The sequence below is a fragment of the Solanum pennellii genome, chromosome 7 (genome assembly GCF_001406875.1).
Source record: "Solanum pennellii chromosome 7, SPENNV200".
NCBI lineage: Eukaryota > Viridiplantae > Streptophyta > Magnoliopsida > Solanales > Solanaceae > Solanum > Solanum pennellii.
Genome location: NC_028643.1, coordinates 26275673 through 26298167, shown reverse-complemented (window position 1 = coordinate 26298167; position 22495 = coordinate 26275673). Strand labels below are relative to the sequence as shown.

The window sequence follows — 22495 nt, the reverse complement described above, 5'->3', positions numbered from 1 at the left end:
ATATATAGCCTCATATCAACTTTCATGTACAAAACACTCAAATTATAACAATACAATGTAGACATTGTCTTGAGGTACACTCTTAAGATCATGAAGTAGGTAGATGATCCATGTCATCTCTGTTACAGTGAAGACCTGTAATCTATACTCAAATTTAACATTTGATCTCGCTACTATTGTCTGTTTCTAGGAAATCCATGAAAAATAATTTGCACCTAGAAAGATGTTATAACATGTAGTGGATCTCGGAAAGGTAGTGCATCTTCACAGCCAAATGAGTATTTGAATATCCATACAACGTACAAGATGACTATGACATAAGTGATTGTTTGAGTTCAAATTGTATAGTACATTTGATGTTCATGAGAATCATTCTACCTCCTTGAAGATGTTCATTATTATGACATTTCATGAACTCGCGGAATTCTTGAGCAGGAAGTCTATATGTCTCAACCTACTATTTTCTGGATATTGCTCATCGAAGATATGCATGTCGACTGGCTACTTTTTTTTCATGAATGATATTAGGCCTTGAGTGTGTCAAATACTAGAGGTTACCTATACAAAGAGGAATCTACAGACCTCCAACCACTTCATTTTAACCATGCAATTTTTCCAAAGGAATAGCTACAAATTTTAACAATTTCATATCCTTCTTGTTAAGTAGGGAAGCGACATACTTACTCTGACTCAAGTAAACTCCTCCCATAAAATATTTGACCTCCACTCCAAGAAATAATTGTATAGGACCATGATCTTTCATAGAAAACTCTCTTCCATGTAGTAAAACCAACTCAAAGACATGTAAATGGTTACTTGTCATTACAATAATGTTATCTATATACATCAAGAGGTATATTGAACCTTTCTGAGTTTTCAATGTTAACAATGAGGATTCGGCCTTATTATAAGAAAATCTAAGGTGTAGGAGATATTTGTTAAATCCGTCATATCAAAATCTTGATGCATGTTTAAGACCATACAATGCCTTCTTTAACATAAAAACATGGTGAGACTATTTTCCTTGTTTTCAGGAACAAGAAATAAATGACGCACATTTTCCTTGTGTCTTGTAGTCATGTGATTTCTTGTGGTATAGGTTTTACATGTGAGGCAGCTACTTATAATGTAGTTTCTCTAGATTGTTGGTTCTCGATCATATATTGTACTAAGATATCAACTTCTTAATGTATCGCTTGTGAACTAGACACAAAAGAGTATGATTTTATAGGCCACCACTACCTGAACCTGGATGACTAACTTGATCCTTACTACCACTATCTGAACATGCATCTTAGAGTTCAACATCACTATGATCATCAATAGGCATGAGTGTTGTTATATGTTCAATAACATTATCATTAGTAGCTTATGTATTCTCAACAACATATGTTTTAATTTATTCAAGATTCTCACTAGTTGTTGACACAATATATGCATTTCTCCTGAATGAGTATTCTCATATGCCGAAAATTTTGAGAAAAACTCAACAAAAGTAGCTAGATGAGGTGAGACATAAATAGTATTATATGTTTGATTTGGAGGATAAAAAGTAACATTATCCATAAATCAACATGTTTTTACACATACACTCCCTTTGTTGACGGATGACAACACTTGTAGCCCTGTGCAATCGGTTGTATCCTATGAACACACAAGGGTAAGTCTTTAGCTTGAACTTGGTACTACCCCTGATATATGTAAAATATTTACAACCAAACACCTTTATGATGTTTTAATCTAGTTTCTAATAATATAGACTAACAAATGGAGTAATCATCTTTAAGACTGAGGACAGAAGTCTATTAATGAAAAACAGTGCAAGTCCTCAACTCATAGAAACAAACGAAGATTAGCACGTAATAGAATATTTAATCCGATTCATCAATATGCATATTTTTGTTTCTAAGACCACTTTCTTCAAGTGTATTAGTTGATGAAACGTGCCAAACAATACCACAATCTTCTAGATGTTTAATGAAGTATGTTTTGATTAATTCACCATCTCCATCACAGTGGAACATCTTAATCTCTTTAGGTAATTGTTTTTACACAAATTTTTTAAATTTAACAAATACTTCAAAAAAATCAAACTTCGTTTTCATCGGTTAACTCTATGTATACCTTGTGTAATCAACTACAAACAGTACGTGATATTTCATATGCTGAAAAAATTCAACAGGAGAAGGAACCCACAAATAAGAATGTGTTTTCAATAAGGGTTACTTCTTAATTCTATTCCATAAGTCATGTGGAAGTTTACATTTTTCAACAGGAGAAGGAACCACAAATAAGAATGTGTTTTCAATAAAGGTTACTTCTTAATTTTATTCCTCAAGTCATGTGCAAGTTTACCAATTTGGTCCAACAGACAACTAGAATACACTAAGCTTTTTGTTCCAAATATTAACATAATGCAACTACTTTTACTCAGAACTTTTTAAAACATCAAATTGTAGGAAATATGGAAGAAAAATAGCATATTTAGAGAATGCTCGAGTTTAGGCAACTTAATGTCACTTGAGATGATTACAATCATCAACTACATTACAATTTATACTACTCAAAATAGAAAACAAGAAGTTTTGCACAAATAAATAAATACATGAATCACAATTTTCTAGATACATGTACTATGAAATTCTAAAGAGACTTCTTGAAAAACTAAAGATAATTCCGGAAGACTAAACGTTGATGCATTATAATGCATTTGGTTGATAACTCCAATGCGTTCTCGATGATAGAAAAATTTTTCTCAAGGAAGTGCTTTGCTGAAGATGTCAGCAAGTTGTTCTCCTGTCTGACAATAATGCAACTGAATTTTGCCTTTCTTATGCTTCTCGGATAAAATGATACTTGATGGAAATATTCTTTCATATTTCATGGCTGGCTTAATTCTTGGCAATTGCAATTGCTGATTTGTTATCACAATACAATTTTTTTTTTATTTTTCACCAATGTCTTCAAATATTCTCCTAAGCTAAATAGCTTGAGAGGTAGCCTTTGATGCTGAAATATATTTTTCTTCGGCACTGGATTGAGAAATAACACTTTGCATTTTTGATAACCAAGAACAGATACTTGATCCAAATAAGAAAGCATAATCAGAAAAACTCTTCATGTCATTTATACTTCGAGCCGAATCACTATCAGAATAACCAATTCAGTTCAAATCTCCACCAAATTTGTACATTATCCCTTAATCCATTGTTCCTTTCAAGTAGCGTAGAATACGCTTTGCAGGTCCAAAATGCACTTGGGTTGGTTCTTACATGAATCTGAATAATAAAGTAGCAGCAAATATAATATTTGTCCTTGTTGAAGTAAAATATAGCAAACTTCCAATCATACTTCTATAAAGTCAGCTATTTGATTTATTTTCTCTATCATCTTAAACTTCTCATTTCCTTCTAATTGAATGGCCACAGACCTGCAATCCATCATTTTGAATTTGTGAAGAATATCTTTAGTATTCTTCTTTTGAAAAATGAAAATTCCTTCTTTCACTTGAGAAACTACGATGCCAAAGAAATAATTTAGCAACCCAAGATCACTCATTTCATAAGCTTGCATCATATGTTGCTTGAAATTTTGCATCATTTTTACAACATTTTCTGTAAAGAGCAGATCATCCACATAGAGATAAACAAGGATAATTCTACCATGTTCTTTCTTCACATACAAAGTGACTTCACTTTTACTTCTCTAAAAATTATTTTCCAGAACGTATGTATCAATTTCATTGTACCAGGCTCTAGGAGCTTTCTTCAGCCCGTAAAGAATTTTTTTAGCATGTACACCTTTTCTTCTCCCACTTGAACAAAAAAACCTTGAGGTTGCTCAACATAAATCTCTTCATCATGTTTTCCGTTAAGAAATGCAGATTTAACATCAAGTTGAAATATCTTCAATTTCTTTTGTGCAGCAACAGAAATTACAGTTCTAATTGTCTCAAGATGAGAAACTAGAGAGAACGCTTTATAAAAATCAATACATGGTTTTTGCGAGAAGCTTCTAGCAACCAACCTTGCTTTGTGCTTTTGAATATCTCCTTCCTGATTGAGTTTCATTTTGTACATCAATTTTATACTTACAACTTCTCTTTCTCTAGGTATAGCCACAAGCTCCCAAGTATTATTTTTTTCAATCATCCGAATTTCTTCTTCAATGGCTTTCCTCCAAACAACATGCTTTATTGCTTCTTCATAATTTTCTGGCTCAACACCGGCAAAATAACATCTTTGATAAATTTCACTCAACATTTTTGTTCCTCTTGGAGGTGGTTCTTCATCATCTGAATCTGGGATTTCTCCCCCTTGACAGACATCTTCATCTTTCTCATCCTCTTCTTGATTTGACTATATGAGAGCAGTATTCTCTATTTTATCATTATCCCAATTCCGTGTTGTTTTTTCTTCAAAAATGACATCTCTACTAACAACAAGTTTGTTAGTTTTTACATCGAGAAGACTATATCCTGTTGTCACATCACAATAGCCAAGAAAGATACATTTTTTACTTTTTTCATCAATTTTGTTCTTTTCTCAGCAGGTACATGAGCATAACAAATACACCCGAAAATTTTAAAATGACTTACAGAAGCTTTAATTCCACTCCAAGCTTCAACTGGTATCTAGTCCTTTAGTGACTTTGTTGGACACCTGTTAAGGATGTAAATTGTTGTATGCACTGCTTCTGCCCAAAATATTTTGGCAGCCCTTTCTAATTCATCATAGTTCTTGCCATTTCAACAATTGTTCCATTTTTTCTTTCAAATACACCATTTTGTTGAGGAGTATACCCTGTTGTAAGTTGCTTCTGAATGACTTTATTTATGCAATATTCTTCAAATTCTTGACATGTGTATTGACCTCCTCTATCACTGCGAATGGTTTTAATGCTGCAATCTTTTTTCTTCTCAACAAGGGCTTTAAATTTCTTGAAGGTAGCAAATAATTCTGACTTTTCTTTCAAGACATAAACCCAAGTCATTCTTGAGTATTTATCAATAAAGATTAGAAAATACCTTTGACTACCAAGAGATGGAGTCTTCTTTGATTCACAAATGTCAATATGGATTAGCTCCAAAAATACAGTTGCTCTCCAAGACACCCCTTTTGGAAAAGACTTCCTATGTTACTTTCCTATTATACAACTTTCACATGGATCCACCTCAGTACGTATCTCCGGAAGTCCTTGCACCATGTCCTTCTGCTTGAGAAGCTTCAAACCATGAAAATTCAAGTGACAAAATCTTTTGTGCCAAAGCCATGATTCATCTACAATTTCATTCTTAATGAATTGTAATGAAATTGCAAAGGGAATTTTCTTTTTATCATCTTTACTTCAACAATGACTTGATTTGGCTCAATTTTATCATGAATCCTGCAATAATTATCTCTAAACAAAAGAGCATAACTATTTTCCATGAGTTGACCAACACTAAGCAAATGTTCTTCCAAGTCAGGAATATAAAGAACGTCATGAATTTGCTTACCGCTTCCTTTCATGTTGATCGAAATAGTATCTTTACCTTTCGCATCAACTAAGGCTTCATTCCCCATCTTCACTTTAGTAGTGATGCTATTATTAATTGAGAGGAAAGTCTTTTCATCTCCAGTCATGTGATTACTAAAACTACTATCAACATACCTTTCATTGCTTTTTGTTGAAGCATCAGATTTAGAAGCAAAGAAAACGTTTTATTCCCTTTCTTCCTCCTATTTTTCACAAAAAATTGCTTGCTCCCGTTTCTTGTGCCAGCAATCTTTTTCAACGTGGACAAACGTTTTACAAAATTTACATTGAGGCATGCCTTTGTTCCAACATTTTTCTGCATTGTAAAACTTTACGAAAAAGACTAGAATTTTTCTCACTTTTTTCTTCAACCTTCTTTGAAGAACCATCATGATCCTGCTTCTTTTTTGGCTTGTGATTCTTCTTTTGTTGATTTTTTGAGAAATTTTGAGAATTCACATTTGTTTCAGAGTGGAAAACCGTCTCTTTGGGTTGATCTTCACGAAAATATCGTTGCTTCTTGTGTGCACGAAATTTTATTAATATGATTTCTCATTTCATTATTGATATTCAAGACTCTTGTGCAATATTAATCTATTTTTTTAGATTCCATCACCTTTAAATTTTGAAACTCTCTTCTAAAAGTTTGAAGATTTATAGTTCATACCTTTTCATCACCATACACCTCAGTTTCCAGAAAATCCCAAGCTTCCTTTGCAGTCTCACAATTAGGAATTTTTGTAAAATATGCTCTTGAGACTCCCATTTGGATTTTGCTCAAGGATTTTGCATTTTGACGATACTTAGCCTCTAGATTTTTCATATCTGTTGTTGTAAGATCACCCGTCATTGTCTGTCTCTTCAAAGACATTTGCAACAATAACCCACAAACCTTCAGCATTCAAATGTGTTCTCATTCTTATCTTCCAGTATTTAAAATATGTTCCATAAAAAATGGAGTAAGAACAACAGAAGAATCAGCACTTTCATTTGTTTTGGATGCCATATTTGTTTCTTCACCTAGCTCCTGATTATGAACGAAAACCTACTCTGATACCAATTTGTAGAAAATATGGAAGGAAAATAGTATATTTAGAGAATAATAAAATTTATTATTGGCTACTTAAGGACACTTGAAATGATTACAATCATCAACTACATCACTACTTATACTACTAAAAATAGAAAATAAAAAGTATTGCACAAATAATTAATACATGTATCACAATTTACTAGATACATGTACTACGAAATTCTAAAGAGACTTCTTGAAAAACTAAGAAACAATTTCGGAAGACTAAACATTGATGCATTAATACCAACAAAAACTAGGATGTCCTAATATATGCTCTATGATGTCTGATGTCTTCTAATCTTGTATAGGAGTCAAAGCATAGAGTCCACTTCTCTTAGATCCCTAGGTTAGTAGTATCCTTGTGTTCTTCTTCTTTACAATAACGTTAGATTCATCAAATTCAAGAGTGCAATAATTATTTTTAGCAATTTTACAAATTGACAGTAGATTCTCAAACAATCTTAGGATCTACAAGGACCTTTTCTTATTTCAAACATGATCTAGTTGTATTCCAAACATCTGTTATGTTTAACTGTGATCCATTCCCAAAATATTTTAATAAAATCCACTGCACTGTTTAATTAGAAAGAATTTTGGCTCTTCAATCCATATACAAAGTGTCATATGCAGATGATATATTATGCAAATTGATAGCAGCCAAGGCATGTGGTATTTCATCTACATATTGACAAGAGTAATCCCACATGTAAAAGAACTTAAGAGTAGTACCATTATTACCAATAATTTAAGCAAATCGGTAGCATTTCTATCCTTATTTCTACTTCGGAAGCATTGATTATTCTAAAGTATTTGATCCTTGTCCAACAGGTTTGAGACCCCTTCCTTTGGAGTTGAAGTTGTTGTTTCCACTTCTCTAAGAGTAGTTTCATCATTCCCTTAGCCTTTGGGTAAAGAATTTTGTGGTTGTGTAGTTGCAATTCTTCATAATTCTCTTTCATATCAGAAATCCTGAGAGAATTAACAAACTGATTAAGTGTGAAATATGGTGCCTTACCTAGCATGAAAGTCCTAAAGGATTTGTACTTAAGACCTAAGCCTAAAGTTTTTTAATTTTCTATCTTCATCAACATGATTGTGAATGGCTTCAATACCATCACATGTGGCTTTGATTTCTTGGTTCCTGCAGTTATTGTTTAACCTAAAAAGATAGGCTTTTTTTAAGCATTTCTCACATCTCATTGGCAGTTATGAAACCCACAATAAAGTACATGTCTTCTCCTATTAAGGTGCTTCAGATCCAATTCCTTAGCAGTACAGATTTCTCCTATAATCATCAACACTACCACTATATTCTGTATTATCTTCAACACTTATAACCACGACTTTCTCAACAACCTTTCCAGTTGAATGACCACTCGCAATTGGTTCATTCTCCTTGATGGTATAGGTAAGTCTCATCACATGAATCAACTGCATCATTTGTGTCCTTTGTTAGCTTAAGTTTAATGGAACAAGATGCAATTAGGTGATGAAGGGAATAAGTTGAAACAATATTGGTAGATGGATCCATTTCGGTTAGACATGTGATCATTTTGAATTCAATACTTAAGCTGTGGAATATCTTATTCTCTTATACCATGTAGAATTAATTCTCAACAAAACTTAAAGAAATCAAGATTTGTATTGATGGTTAAGCATTTAAGTAGAGGTTGATATAGAGTTGTAGATTTTTACACTCGTAGACTAGTATGGTAGTTATAATATAAATTACAATAATAGAGGTTAACTAGTACTTTACTTACATAGCCTAGTACAGGTCCGAGTTTAATTCTTAAACAGCTAGCAAGCCTTCTAACAGTTGAACCATGTTTATCAACTCAATCCTTATCTTCAACAGTTATAGCTAGTGATTTTATGAAAAATATTGTCACCTATGAATTTAAAATCAATTTTTTAACATTTTGAGAGTCAGTCCAGTCTTTCGAGTTCTTCCCCAATTTTCTAAACAATAGAAATTTATAACTTTATTGCCTTGTACGGTATCTATGTGTGAGTTATTCCCGTGATTTCATATGTAGATTAGAAAAAATATTATGTTTGTGATGATGAAAAAGTCCATTTTGGAAAAGTACCATAAGGTTTAATTTGAAACTCATCATGGATTTTATAGTGTTGATACTCTACTCTATTCTTCTTATCGTACTGAATAGTGATATGCTATATTTAACTGATATGGTACAGAGTGACTGGGAAGGTGGATATTATCCAATGACAATTCACTTTAGTGAAAACTATCCTTTCATGCCATCCAAGTGCAGGTTTCCTCAAGGTTTCTTTCATCCAAATGCCTATCCATCAGGCAAAGTATGTTTGCAGTCTCTCTTTAATCAGGGCCATGTAAGTTTTTGTCATTCTTTTGAAAATATTAATATCGTCTCCAAGATTACACTTATCGTTATTGTGTTTTTATAACCTTGTTTAGGGGTGGAGTCCTACCATTACAGTGAAACAAATTCTGATAGCTATTCCTTATTTGCTTGATTGGCCGAGCCCTAATTATAAAGCACAAACAGACGGCTATAATATGTACATACAGGTAACTAACTACTCAAGCTTCATGTGTACTTCATTCAGATTTTCAATATTAGAATTATTCACAATAATAGCTTGTATATCTGAAATTCTATGATGATTCCAGTTGAGAAATCGTTTACACGGATGATTACGTAAAAATATAAATTTTAGGATATCTTAAATGGGGAAAAGGTTATAAAAATTACTCCAAATTTGGCCGAAATTGTTGTTATGATAAAAAACTTTATTGACGACCTTCCCAAAGTTTGATATCGTAACAACAATTTCGATCAAAGTTCGGATATGTTTCAAATATTTTTCCATACTAAATACATCGAAACTGTTTTAGAGATACTATTGGATTGTAGGAGGGGTTCCAAATGTCAATATATTGCTTACAAATTTTGGTTAAATTGCTAATGAGAAAATTAAATTTTAGTTTCCATTCATAGATATGGTGCATTTGAAATATGATTATTGATTAAATCATATTAATTCCTAATTTTGGCTTTTAATTACAATATGTGGCCTTAATTTTGCAGGATAATGCTGAGTATAGGAGACGAGTCAGACAGCAGGCTGAACAGTATCCAGCTCTTTTCTGACATTATTTTGTGATGAATTAAGACTAATCATGTGACATTGATAGTCTTTATCAACATGGTGGTCATGTTTCTAATTTGGTTCTTATCTTCTTTATAATTGAACAATTAATACCGTATGTGTGCAACATGCATGCTCTTGCTATCTGTTCTTCGAAGGATAGAATGAACATCAACTATTATCTATCTTCGACTCATTGTGAAGTATTGCTTAAAACTCTAGACTTGTTATCTATGATATTTTGCTTGAAATTACATAACATGTTATTTCATTCTCTCTTTTATTCTATTTTGTGGTGTATGATACAAGCAAGGTCAACATCCTTGATGCTTATTGTAGGAAATATTAGGAGACCGTAGTTCCTTCAATTTTAAATTACTCTTCTAAGGTACGAAAAAGATGGTAGTTGAGATCCTTTATTAATTTCATAAGATGATTATCTTCCCTCATAATCATTGCTTTGAGGTCTTTTTCTATGCTTTTGAGCATTTCACTTTCCTTGGAGGTGTTCATCAATATTTTTACACTCTCCTCTATCTTCTCCTTCTTGATAATTGTGTTTGTTATGTTAAATGTATTGTGATACACCTCTTCCCTAACCCCACATCAAATTACATGTCATGTCAAAATTATTGTTGTACACCTTTCCCCTAACCCCACATCAAATAACCTACCCCATCTTTTCATGGGAGGACTTCTGCACAAACAAGGGTCGTATCAGCATTTGCATTCGAGCTCTAAGAGATTCTAAGGTAGCGTACGTTCACAATGAGTCAGGAATGCTACATTTGCTGGATTGGCCAGAATCTTTAGGTGTGGTACATATGCTCAAACTAAAAAACATATGTTTGTCAACATTTTTTCCTTTAATATAGGAAGCAACAAGCTTTCTCGCTCATTTTCTTGGGATTCGTCACCCTTCCTTACTACTAAAAGAATAATGAATTTGACTTCTCAAGAACAAAGTCTATTCGTAGAGTTCGGCATTAGAAACCACACTATTCATCAAGAACAAATGTACAAGATCAAGTTTGGTTCGTGAGAATCGATTTAACTTAGGTTGTTGTGTCGCTCTTATACTATAGTGTTTCTTGAATTGCTCGACTCTTCTCTCTTTAAAAGTGAAACAAATATTAATCAACCATGACTTTTCACCATTGTTTCCTTCTAAAATTCGGTGTAAGTAGTCTCCAGTTTATAGATAGTGTTATGAATCAGTGCATACATACAACTAAGGGTATAATTCTTTAATTCTCTTCATCATCTTCGAGTATAGACCTTCAGAATTGGTTTCAACGTCATACAAAAATTGAGATCATTTAATTTTAATTTGATATGGTAAATTCAGAATCAATAAAATATATGTATCTAAATTTACTTTCCCATGAGGTGTATAAACGTTCAAACAATGTCCAACATAGAAGAACTTAAGACTATGTGGATAAAACCTATGTCCAGGTAAGGCACACATCTAAAACTATGCAACAATGACGAATCTCAACAATAAGATAATCAATAGGTTTCTGAAGCAACAAAATTTCTATAAATACCATCACTACACAATAATATGATTTTAGTGGAAATAAACTAATTGCCACTAATTTTTCTTCAAACTTCGTATAATACCAGAAAATAAACTTGAACTGCAAATAATCAATTTTTAGTGGTAACTTAAATAAACGACCATTAAAATCCCAAACTAATTATACTCACATTCTTTTACACTCTAAAATTTAGTGAAATTATCTGCTCTTTGTTGTGAATATAAGAAAATTTTATTTATTTATTTTTTCTTCTCATACATATTTATATATAAAAGTCACCAATAGAATGGTGCATGTACCCAACAATGTAAAAAATACTTCTCCAACAATTTGAATAACAAAATAAGAATTATTTTTATTACCAAAATACATGTATGAATGTCTTCACTTTTCAAAATAACAGTAGCAAATTATTCATGCTTCCTCCCCTTGGGATATCATTTAGTCTCTAAATTTGCTCAATGGTTTTTGCATGAATGGTGACTTGTCTAATGTCACGGCCTAATCCATATATGCATCTGATATTGGTCATGGTGGTATTTTGAAAAGAAAAATGATAAAGATCGTATCATTGTATTTGCATTCAAACATTTGAATAAATTCCAATGAAGTTATCCTACTATAAGGAAGGAAATTTTGGCAATTGTTTTGTGCAATTCAAAATTTAAATTAGATTTATTAAATTAAAAGTTTTTACTATGAATTGATTGTAAAGATACACAATCTATTTTTAAAAAGATGTACAAAATCATTGATGTATGGTATCTGGATATTACATGTTTGTGATTATTTGTCTTTATGAGTTTTGAACAAGCAAGATCGGGTAATTGTGACTATTCATTCATATAAAATTTTTGTGTATATACAAGATTTTAAGATGAAAATTGTTGCAGGACTAAGTATTTTATAAGCTACTTTTGGGAGTTTGGAATATCGAATATCAAAGAAATTGGCTCAGTTTTATCAAAGACTGAGTATAGTTTCTTCCAAATTAATATTCAATTTCTAGGACAATAATATCCAAGAAGGTACTTTCATCCCTATCCCTATACAAGGAATAACTATAAAACAATTTTTGTGATACCTTTTGGGCAGTATGAATAGAATGTTATGCTCTTTGTACTAAAAATTACTCCCTTAAAATTTTAAAAATGTTGAATGATATTTTTAATCTTTTTTTAGATTTTCTTAAAATTTACATTCATGATGTCCTCATATTTTCTACTAGTATTTGAAACATTTAAAAGTTTTTTTCAATATCATCAAAGAGAATTTCTTAGTTATATCCAACAATAAGTATAGTATCTTCCAAATTAATATTCACTTTTTTGGAAATAATAATTAGCAACACACTATTATCCCTATCCAACTATCCATTCAAGTTGCTTACAAGTTTTCTTATCAAATTCTTGACAAAACTCAACGCCAATGATTTTGGATTGTGTCAATTACATAGAAGTATTATTCCAAAACTTAGTAATTTACTAAATCATTCATGATACATTGAATAAATCCCCTCCTCCATGGGCCAACATCCACTCTTTAAAGAAATAAAAATTAAAGCTATAGAACTTCCATGACTATCCCTTCTTCATACCTCTGCATTCAAAATAGTTAAAATTGATACATCAGACTAAGACTGGGCAACAGACCCAAACGGAACCACCAGACCGACACGAATCGGTACCCGATCGGAATGGAATAAGTTAATCGGTACCGGAATTAATCGGATTGAAAAAATCAGGACAGATCCTCGGTTTTGTCCCATCCCACTATATACTGGGATGGAACCGGAACAGACCGGAATGGAACGGGATGGAATAAATTGTAATGACCCAAAATGTCATTTTTGATAATTTTGAATAGTCATTTAACTATAGTTAATTCATTTGTGGGTAATTTGTTTAACATTAATAATAGTGGGTCAAGTCTAAAATATTAAAATAGGTTAGTAAAATTTTTTTACTTCTAGTACATAACTAATTAAAGAATAAAGAGAAGTGTTTGACGAGAGGAGTTGCGGTTCAGCGTCAATGAGAAAAGCGGCCAACTGCTTCAGGTAAGTTTCTCACCAAATCCTCTAACTATGTAGTGATTCTAAAATAGGTGTATACTAAACATATTAACTGGAGGCAAAAGGAATTTAACTCTCAAATTTATTTTTATTAAAATTATATGGACAAGGATTAGTGGACAATCACATGCTACCAATTGGCCAACTAACGTGTTGCAACTAATATTGGGTAGTTTTGATGACAAATGTATAAGGTTATAATTTTCCATGTAATTGGTTAGAAGTTTCTACCTTTATATTTATTTTTGCTTTCGTGATTTTGTAAATTGTGTTTAACTGTAGTTTCAATTTTTCTCTTCTGACTATTAAGTTACGTTTTAAGTTTGGCAAGGTAAATCAAATCTAGGAATATCATATTATATGAATATCCTTAGATTTATGTAATTTGGAGAGACTGAAACTTAACCCTAGGTATGAAATTTAAAAAAAATTGAGAATTGATATATCAATTGACATCAATGGTTAGGAACTTGACTATAGAGTTGAATGAGAGTTTGGGTCTAGGATAGAGTTGTAGTGATATGAGTGTTGTTAGTTTAAAAATCTTATTGTGATTATTTATTTGAATAGATTGTATTGATATGGGATTCAACCGAAAGAGGAAGGCTCGATTGCTTGAGTAATTGTTCGACTATTAGAGGCAAGTGGATTTCTGAACTCTTGTTAAGTGTATGAAATGCGTGTATTTCCTTGTAGTATATGTTTGAGAGTAACGGGATTGGTGATGGGTTGACTTGTCCACATTGATTAATTCTAATGATGAAAAAAAGGGATAACAAAAGGCAATGTGATTAATTGTTTATGTGTGATGTGTTCAGAAAGGGTTGAAGGCTTGTTGAATCATTGTTGATGTGATTTCATGTTTGTGCGATTGTGAACTGTGCAATGTTATGAAAATGGTCATCTCTTCCTTATTTGTGTGAACTTGTCATCTGCATTATTATGAGACATTGGTTGTGATAAGTGTTATGTGCATTGAGAAAGAATGAGTACTTAAGAGGATGTACTATTTCGAGGAACGTATCGCGCGCCGCGATGAATACTATATTTCGAGGGACGTATCGCGCGCCGCGATGGATACTATATTTCGAGGGATGTATCGTGCGCCGCGATGGTTACTATTATCGAGGGTCGTGTCGTGCGCCGCGACAGATGCATGGACAGATATGTCCCCCATGGGTCCCGGACTGAGAGACAGGGGGTGTGTATCACTAGGTCAGACATGCATCATTATACTTGACATTGCATTACATTGCATTGCACATACTTATCATTAGTGAACTTGATATCGTGTTTTTGCTGATCTTCTGATTGCCTTTCGGTGGAACTTGTGATTGATCAATATTGAGCTTGTTAGTGAGGATATGTAATTTGTTGAAGTGTTGTTGTTGATGATATGTAATTTGTCTAATGTGTTGTTGTTGAGCTACGTGCTACGTAAATTGTGAGCTGTTAGGTTGGGTTGATTTTAATGCAGATTGTAGTTGTGGAGGTTCGGTTGGGGGTGGTAGGAGTACCCGTATTTTATCCCCTTAGCTTGTGTTTAAAAGTTTTACTTACTGGGTACCGTGTGGTTTGGTACTCAACCCTTGCTAGTACAAATTTTTTTGTAGGTTACTAGCCCGGATTTTGTGATATTTCCCTTCTCCTTGTCTGAGGTTTCTTGGAGATTTGTCAGGTAGTTGTTTCCATCGCAGCAGACTTTCTTCTCCTTAATTATGATCTTGTTCTATTCTTGAAACAAGTTCATTTGAGACTTGAGTTTTTCTTTTGAATCAATTGTAATACTTTAGAGGCTTGTACACGTGACTACCAGGTTTTGGGGGTTTTATTAAGTTACTTATATTTTATATCCGCACTTTATTGTAATGGTTGAGTTTTAGGCTGACTTGTCTTGGTGGGATAAGACGAGTGCCATCACGCCCATTTTTGGGTCGTGACAAAATGGTATCAGAGCCCCAGGTTCACAGGTCTCACGTGTGTACAAGTCGAGTCTAAGTAGTCTCTTGAGGATCTTTATGGAGACGTCTATACTTATCTTTGAGAGGCTATAGTGACTTTTAGGAAATATCTTCACTTTTTGAATCTCTATCGTGCATTCTTTGTNAAAAAAATTGAGAATTGATATATCAATTGACATCAATGGTTAGGAACTTGACTATAGAGTTGAATGAGAGTTTGGGTCTAGGATAGAGTTGTAGTGATATGAGTGTTGTTAGTTTAAAAATCTTATTGTGATTATTTATTTGAATAGATTGTNTGTATTTAGGTGGAAATAATATACTCATAAAAAAAATGTGTGGTCATATTTGAAGGGGTCGAGTAAGGTTAGTTACCATACAAAATAAATAAATAAATAAAATAAGAATAGTACTTATGTGGTATAAGCAATATCTGAAGTGGTTTGGCAATAAGAAGTCAAATGTTTAAAGAGTTGGCTAGATAATGAATAGTGTAACCTTGAAAAAAATTATAGTTGATATAATTTTCATAACATTAATGGGTTGCTTAGTGAATGATGTTGCACCAATTGAGGTCAGAATCTATTTTGTGGTTTCACAGATTGAGTGTATACCAAATAAGGTCATGATACGACTATAACAATGGTACTGATAGGTACTTGGTTAGAAGTATGTTGTTTATTACTTTTGTTATCGACCTGCCCTATGAAAGGATACACATAGCTTGGGCTAGATATGAGAGAGAATTTGATAATATTTTAAAGTTATTCGATAGGTAGAAATGTGTGGGCTATTTGGGTACGGTCTTTTCGGTAGATATGATGTGTTCTAGTGGTGGATCTAACAGTCTTTCATGATGTGGTACTAGTGTTATATGAAAACATATACATTGACTGTCAAGTGTTAATACTAACTATTTAAGGAATTATCAATTTTATCATATACTCATAGAGTAAGATTTGATGTTGCATTCAAATTTGACAAACCAACTAGCTTGTTACTATGAATGAATGAGTTAAGCATTATTTATAAGGAAGCTTTTAGTGGTGGATCGTTGATACAATATTAATGATTTAAGATTAAAAGTGTATTCCAAGGATCCTAAATGAGGACAATGATTTCTTTTTAAGGTCCAATGGAATAGATAGAGACCAAAATTACAAGCTTATGGATAAAGAAAGTCCCAAAGAATATACTTGTGTAAAGGTAATTGAAGATTTTAGTAAGAAGTGCATATAAAAGTGGGATAGTCCTTTTGATTTGATGAATATAACCGAGTTTGAGGTGTCACATTGATGAAAATGTTGTCTTCATGATGATGATAAGAGGTAATTGAGCATGATGGCAATAAGAGTTCGTTATGGATTGTGATTGAGATGCATCTACATAATAAAAATTGTTGCTTAAATGAATTTGTATAATAATGGTGACTTGCGAGTATTTAAGGTTGAGGTTTGATATTATTGAGTAGCTTAATTACATGAAAAGTTATAGGAGATGCTGAGACACTGCTTGATTAAAATTGAAAGAAGCTAGAGTTATAAATGAAAAGAATTAGAGTAATGTAGTTTAGTCTTTGGAAAGAGGTGCGAACAATAATATTTTATTCTGATTGCAAGGGCTAAGAAGGTATCTTCAGAGGAGTTGAAAGTTGGGTTCAGAGACATTGATTTTCTTTGTTTTGCTCTACTTATGATAACAGTGTCACAAGTTCATCATATTGGTTAAAAGCTACCGGATAAAATTTGTGAAAGAAGTTTACATACGTTCAGCTCGAGTGAGATGATAATTTTTTCTTTTGCGTGTGTCATTTTGAGTTTGATAATAAGTACAGTTGAATTTTAGTGAAAGATACGATAAGGTCGATGGATACACGATCAATGATAAGCTAAGATACGTGAGTTCATAAAAATCTTCAAGGTATGAGCTAATGTTGATAGATAAAGGGATTGGGTTACACAGTTAAATTCAAAAAAATTCAAGTTTTTCATTGTGAAGATTTGTGGTAGTGTGTTTAGTCAAGATATGGATTGATAAGGTAAGAAATGATTCATCACATTGAGTGTGAATTATTTAGAAAGACTTAAAAATAATTTGAGTAGTAAATTTGGTTACTTTTGATTATTATACCTAAAAGGGGTTTCACGTAATTTTTTTTATTGATTTAAAGAATAAGGTAAAAATATCAGGGGTTATCGGTCAAATGATAAGATTGATATGCAAGTCAGTGAAAGAACAAAAATCTGGTGTATTGAAGAGTTTAAGGTATAAAATTTGCGTCATTGGAAGAATTTAAGAGATGTGAAGGAATAAGACATGTAATATAGACTCTTGGTTTGAAGTTAAAGGATGTAAGGGTTTTCATATATAAATTACAATATGACTATGGATGTGAATTGGTTCAGTATGGACTAATTAGGAATTTATCAACAATTTTTATGAATATTGAATTTTTGATTTGGGTGAAAAAAATGTGAGGTCTGTAAGATTATGGGTTGTTATGTGGGGCTAAATTATTTAGTGGTAGATGACTTTTTATGGATATGTGATAGTATGGACCTATAATTATACAGGGTTATTGAGAATTTTGAGGAGATTGAAACTACTATTTTTTTTAATAACATAGACTGTTATGATGTGTTACATAGGTATTTGATGGTGAGTATGGATTTTGAGATTATACTATACAGAATTATTGGAGTGACCAAAAATTTCTTTGAGTTTTGACATGAGAGAAGTACACGATGGTATGAATGGTAGTTACGAAATAGTATTTGAAAGTTTAAGTGAAGTTGACATTTAGTGTGATTCAATTATCGTACCTCGATGGGAAAGTACTTTAGATTTGAAATTAGTGCTATCAGTCTTGGGTGTGACTTAGAGTCATATTTTGAATTTTTTTTAGAGGTGACAATGGATTTACAAGAAAGACTTTGATAATGTAGTTATGATGTTNATTGATTTAAAGAATAAGGTAAAAATATCAGGGGTTATCGGTCAAATGATAAGATTGATATGCAAGTCAGTGAAAGAACAAAAATCTGGTGTATTGAAGAGTTTAAGGTATAAAATTTGCGTCATTGGAAGAATTTAAGAGATGTGAAGGAATAAGACATGTAATATAGACTCTTGGTTTGAAGTTAAAGGATGTAAGGGTTTTCATATATAAATTACAATATGACTATGGATGTGAATTGGTTCAGTATGGACTAATTAGGAATTTATCAACAATTTTTATGAATATTGAATTTTTGATTTGGGTGAAAAAAATGTGAGGTCTGTAAGATTATGGGTTGTTATGTGGGGCTAAATTATTTAGTGGTAGATGACTTTTATGGATATGCGATAGTATGGACCTATAATTATACAGGGTTATTGAGAATTTTGAGGAGATTGAAATTACTATTTTTTAATAACATAGACTGTTATGATGTGTTACATAGGTATTTGATGGTGAGTATGGATTTTGAGATTATACTATACAGAATTATTGGAGTGACCAAGAATTTCTTTGAGTTTTTACATGAGTGAAGTACATGATGGTATGAATGGTAGTTACGAAATAGTATTTGAAAGTTTACGTGAAGTTGACATTTAGTGTGATTCAATTATCATACCTCCATGGGAAAGTACTTTTGATTTGAAATTAGTGCTATCAGTCTTGGGTGTGACTTAGAGTCATATTTTGAATTTTTTTTAGAGGTGACAATGGATTTACAAGAAAGACTTTGATAATGTATTTATGATGTTTGTTGGTATTTAGAGTGTTAGGTCTAGTGAGATACTTTGAGAAGTATGTGGGAGTTGATGAATTGAGTATTTGTAATATTGTGATTGAGATCAAATTGATTGGTTGTGGGTGGCTAAAAACATAGAGATTGAGTCAGATGAATGGAATTTTATTGATATGGACACTATGGAAAGAGTATCTTGTGTTATTCGAACTTTCTTCTATATATTCTTATCTGACAACCTTCTTCGTTCTGGACATGGTTTTAGTATAATTCACGTACGTCTTTCACTTTTATGGGTGTATCCCTAGTGGTGGATCGGATGTACCGATCCTCTTATGTCCTCTTGATAGGGTAGGTTCTTTAGGCAGACTTGGTTATTTCAATTATGATAGATTTGATGTTGTTTGGGATAGTTAAAGTAAACCACTATATCTACCCACACGACCTTGATTATGAAAACTTATGGAAGAGCTTCCATGAAATATTTATAGTTATCTGAAAGTGTTGTTAAAGATTTTGCATTTTGGAGTGTATCGTTTGTTGGATGTTTACTTTATTTTGTTCTTCCTTGAGTTAGATAAGTTTGATTATCCCTTGATGAATATATTATGCCTAAAGGTCAAATACCTATAGTTTAAGATCGGGAAAAGATGATGTTTTGAGAAGAGAATTTTGACAAGATTTGTGATGGTTTGTGCATTATGAGTGTTTGATGGCTGGTTCAGGTTCACATCTGATTGTAGCAAGTATTGTTTCATAATTTCATCATGGTTCTTTGAGAAATATTCGACCTAGTTAATGTGTTATTGTTTAGAGAATTTTGATTTAGATTGTGTTCACGGGTTAGTTTGCTGCTTGATAATCACTCTTGATTTATGGATCTTCCAAAGTTTTATTCGGAAGTCTATTTCTTAGTAGTTGATCTTGATGATATAGTATTAAGGAGGAGCTCACCTTGAGAGATATACACATGCAAACTCTGAAAGATCATAACTCACATTTCAAGTAATATCGGTTGTTCATCCTTCGCCTACTTTAAGTTCGAGGACGAACATGTGTTTTATTGGTGGATAATGTAATGACCCAAAATGTCATTTTTTATAATTTTGAATAGTCATTTAACTATAGTTGATTCATTTGTGGGTAATTTTTTTAACATTAATAAAAGTGGGTCAAGTCTAAAATATTAAAATAGGTTAGTAAATTTTTTTTACTTCTAGTACATAACTAATTAAAGAATAAAGAGAAGTGTTTGACGAGAGGAGTTGCGGTTCAGCGTCAATGAGAAAAGCGGCCAACTGCTTCAGGTAAGTTTCTCACCAAATCCTCGAACTATGTAGTGATTCTAAAATAGGTGTACACTAAACATATTAACTGGAGGCAAAAGGAATTTAACTCTCAAATTTATTTTTATTAAAATTATATGGACAAGGATTAGTGGACAATCACATGCTACCAATTGGCCAACAAACGTGTTGCAACTAATCATTGGGTAGTTTTGATGACAAATGTATAAGGTTATAATTTTCCATGTAATTGGTTAGAAGTTTCTACCTTTATATTTATTTTTGCTTTCGTGATTTTGTAAATTGTGTTTAACTGTAGTTTCAATTTTTCTCTTCTGACTATTAAGTTACGTTTTAAGTTTGGCAAGGTAAATCACAAATCTAGGAATATCATATTATATGAATATCCTTAGATTTATGTAATTTGGAGAGACTGAAACTTAACCCTAGGTATGAAATTTATAAAAAAATGAGAATTGATATATCAATTGACATCAATGGTTAGGAACTTGACTATAGAGTTGATGAGAGTTTGGGTCTAGGATAGAGTTGTAGTGATATGAGTGTTGTTAGTTCAAAAATCTTATTGTGATTATTTATTTGAACAGATTGTATTGATATGGGATTCAACCGAAAGAGGAAGGCTCGATTGCTTGAGTAATTGTTCGACTATTAGAGGCAAGTGGATTTCTGAACTCTTGTTAAGTGTATGAAATGCGTGTATTTCCTTGTAGTATATGTTTGGGAGTAACGGGATTGGTGATGGGTTGACTTGTCCACATTGATTAATTCTAATGATGAAAAAAAGGGTTAACAAAAGGCAATGTGATTAATTGTTTATGTGTGATGTGTTGAGAAAGGGTTGAAGGCTTGTTGAATCATTGTTGATGTGATTTCATGTTTGTGCGATTGTGAACTGTGCAATGTTATGAAAATGGTCATCTCTTCCTTATTTGTGTGAACTTGTCATCTGCATTATTATGAGACATTGGTTGTGATAAGTGTTATGTGCATTGAGAAAGAATGAGTACTTAAGAGGATGTACTATTTCGAGGAACGTATCGCGCGCCGCGATGAATACTATATTTCGAGGGACGTATCGCGCGCCGCGATGGATATTATATTTCGAGGGATGTATCGCGCGCCGCGATGGTTACTATTATCGAGGGTCGTGTCGTGCGCCGCGACAGATGCATGGACAGATATGTCCCCCATGGGTCCCGGACTGAGAGACAGGGGGTGTGTATCACTAGGTCAGACATGCATCATTATACTTGACATTGCATTTCATTGCATTGCACATACTTATCATTAGTGAACTTGATATCGTGTTTTTGCTGATCTTCTGATTGCCTTTCTGTGGAACTTGTGATTGATCAATATTGAGCTTGTTAGTGAGGATATGTAATTTGTTGAAGTGTTGTTGTTGAGGATATGTAATTTGTCTAAGTGTTGTTGTTGAGCTACGTACTACGTAAACTGTGAGCTGTTAGGTTGGGTTGATTTTAATGCAGGTTGTAGTTGTGGAGGTTCGGTTGGGGGTGGTCGGAGTACCCGTATTTTATTCCCTTAGCTTGTGTTTAGACGTTTTACTTACTCGGTACCGTGTGGTTTGGTACTCAACCCTTGCTACTACAAATTTTTTTGTAGGTTACTAGCCCGGATTTTGTGATATTTCCCTTCTCCTTGTCTGAGGTTTCTTGGAGATTTTTCAGGTAGCTGTTTCCATCGCAGCAGACTTTCTTCTCCTTAATTATGATCTTGTTCTATTCTAGAAACAAGTACATTTGAGACTTGAGTTTTTCTTTTGAATCAATTGTAATACTTTAGAGGCTTGTACACGTGACTACCAGGTTTTGGGGGTTTTATTAAGTTACTTATATTTTATTTCCGCACTTTATTGTAATGGTTGAGTTTTAGGCTGACTTGTCTTGGTGGGATAAGACGAGTGCCATCACGCCCATTTTTGGGTCGTGACATAAATCGTATGACACATCTAGTTATTTCAAAAAATGATTAATTTTTTTTAGTTATTTTGATTTTCTGAATAACAAAATATGAATTTTTTCATTTCAAAGTTTAAATTAATAGATTTTAAATATATAATGTAATTTTTTATTTAAGTATACCTAAAGATATTTTTTAAAACATTTTTACTTACTAAGT

At 32.6% G+C, this 22495-nt stretch overlaps 1 pseudogene; it reads left to right on the top strand.

The window, feature by feature from the left end:
• LOC107024938 overlaps positions 1–9732 on the top strand; it is a 14803-nt pseudogene extending 5071 nt beyond the window's left edge.
• Positions 9733–22495: the final 12763 nt, after the last annotated feature.